Below are 2795 nucleotides of genomic sequence, written 5' to 3'. Positions count from 1 at the left end.
TAAGAAATAATAATAATAAAAGATTGATTAGCAAAAGAAATAATCTAAAATAAAGCAGAAAACATTATACTGTTCTATAAAGGAAACAACCATACACCAGTGGAACAGCAAACAGAAAATACACATTCCATTCTTTGGTAAATGTAATATTAAATGAAAAGCATAAAATAATGAGTACAAAAATGGTTATACAAAGTTTAACCACTTGCATAAAAGGATTAGATCAAGCTGTATTTAACTTTCATTTATATTCATAAAACTCTTGTCACCCACTTGTCAAAGTGTAATATTACAAATAACAGGATCACAGGAAAATATATTCCAGACCATGATAAAGCTGAAAAGTAGCTGTTATGCATGAGGCTGACAATACACTAAACTTCTTCAAACAAAAATTACCATTAATAACAACTGGTTAATTTATTAGCATAATTACAAAGTCACTGTGATGCTATGAATCTTTAAGTTATAATAAGTTCTCAGAACTATTAAGTTCTTTTGCATGTGATATCAAAAGTCTATAGGCAGTGATCTTAGCTTCTTCAGTTTCACAGATATCATGTAATTTGTAACACAAACTATGTATGTAGAGCACATCTTTATATTGTGGTCTTTTGGATGTGCTTCTTTACACAGCCTGTTACCCTTATTGTGCTCTCCAGCTGTCAGGACTTAATCATGTTATTATGTACAGGTTATAATGCTTACAGGAAACATAAAAACAAGATCTACAAAAAAATATATACATTAACACCCTGAAAGTATCTATATAGATATATTTAAAAGTTTTACCAAAGAACTAGTTTCACCTTGCAGATACTAAGAAACAGGATAGCCCACTTATAATCAAAATAACTGGAACTGATCAATCTTTACCTATTACAAAGTTTTCAGTTTTAAATACAAGTTATTGGAATTGCTGATGGTCTGGTAAGTACTGCATCTTTCAAGTGCCTTCTAATACAAAATACCATGATAAATTAACATTAGGTATTCTATTATGCAACAAGAAAGGGTCTTTTTAACATTTTTGATGACTTGCACAATTCTAGGTTGAAAAGGTAGAGGTAAAGGATACAGTTGCAGGGTGGGAGAAACCCTTTCAAAATTTAAAAATAATTTATACTTATTTGCAAATGCTCAATATGCTGTATACCCATTTAAAAATTGGTTGCTCCATTGAATAGGAAAATAAAAACTGCACAACATGGAAGATTCTTTCTCCTAAATATTTCCTTTTAACAAATTTTATATTTCCAAAACATATATGTCCATTTCATCTCTTTCTCCGAGGAAGCTAATGCAAATCTTTACCTAAGTTTTATTTTTTTCATGACTTTTAAAAATAATAAGTCTGGTATTTCTAATTCACAAGGAATATCTTTTTCTTTTTTTACTCAAGTAAACACTAAAATCACAGGGAATATCTGTTTTCCTCACTCTAATGATTGTGGCATATATGATTTCTCAACCATTCATGCCAAGTAACAGCCTATCACATTATGCTAAATTTTCACTGATACTAAGTGGCATCTAACTATATCACAAGCTCATCTTAGCAGCCAGGATGATGTCTCCAAAGCCAAGGTACAGAGTAGCATGCACTAACACAGCTCAGCCATTGATAATTTTCTGACATTTGAACTTTCACAAATGCATTAAGTTAACATGGCTTAAAAGAGACTTTAGGCCTATGTTGAAGAGCTGAATCTCCTCATAACCAAATTCAGGGCCAAAAAAAAGTGAACAACTTTTTGGTGCCCACAACAATGTAGGCCATGGATACTTGCTATCCAGCATTTGGGCTCACTACAATTATTTTACTAAATGAAACACAAACCAATTATCTTATCTTTCTGGTACTAACAGCCAAGTACAGGTTAAGGGATAAGAATTTTGGAGACTTAAATATTTGAGTTATATAAACAGAAAGTGAGAGAAATTGGATGTATACTAATAATAATTTCAACAGTATTAATTTTCAACTAAAACAATTTCAAACAATCATTCTGCTGGCAGCAAAAGCAAAATGTAATGACATTGGTATTATATCTTTTTCATAAAATCTGTTTCCTGTTAACTGCATCATATATTAAGGTAAATTCTATTTTTCTCTATAATTATATCATACATCAGTCTCTTCATGATTAACCAAAAAATCCTCAAAACACAACTTTTTTTCATTAAGAAAATCAATTTTATTTCACCTCAACCAAGTCAGTTCCCTTCAGGAATGTGAGATCAAAGCTCTAAATGCGAATACATTACGAAAGTAAAAACATGTATAATCGGCTGACATACACCATAACCAGCTCTTTGTTAAAAATTTTGTGTAGTAGGATGTGCTCAACTTGGAAATGACTGACATACCCCTTGCAGAAAGTACTCTAAATAAAGAGCAGCTTCGCGGATGACGTCTGCAGACGCCATCCTACTATCATCTCATTTCTCTCCTTTCGAACTTTGGTGAAAAGGCCTATGTCTTCTTAACTTTCATTGCGTTTCTGAAGAACGCAGTAGTGGAAGAGAATCAGGGCCTGAATGAGCCAACCGTTTGTTTACATACAGAGGATTAACGTTCGAGTTCGAACTTTTGAACAAAAATCTTTTAGTCTTTTGAATGGCAATCGCACCATTTATATTAGAAGTTTTTCTTAGTCTACAAGCACCAAATTGTGTATTTCACTGAATATAAAAAAATCGAAAGGTAATGACGTATACTTTTGCTTTCAATATGAATTTTTCAAAAATGCTGGTAGCATACTTTCTGTTGTGCCGATGAGAATGAGGTATAA

The 2795-nt window shown here is 31.9% G+C and overlaps 1 pseudogene; it reads right to left on the bottom strand.

Moving 5' to 3' along the window:
* Positions 1-2491, bottom strand: part of LOC119587021 — an 8322-nt pseudogene extending 5831 nt beyond the window's left edge.
* Positions 2492-2795: the final 304 nt, after the last annotated feature.

This window comes from Penaeus monodon, chromosome 22 (genome assembly GCF_015228065.2).
Source record: "Penaeus monodon isolate SGIC_2016 chromosome 22, NSTDA_Pmon_1, whole genome shotgun sequence".
In the NCBI taxonomy this organism is placed as follows: domain Eukaryota; kingdom Metazoa; phylum Arthropoda; class Malacostraca; order Decapoda; family Penaeidae; genus Penaeus; species Penaeus monodon.
Note: the sequence above shows the minus strand (reverse complement) of the source record. Positions and strands in the feature narration are given on the sequence as shown.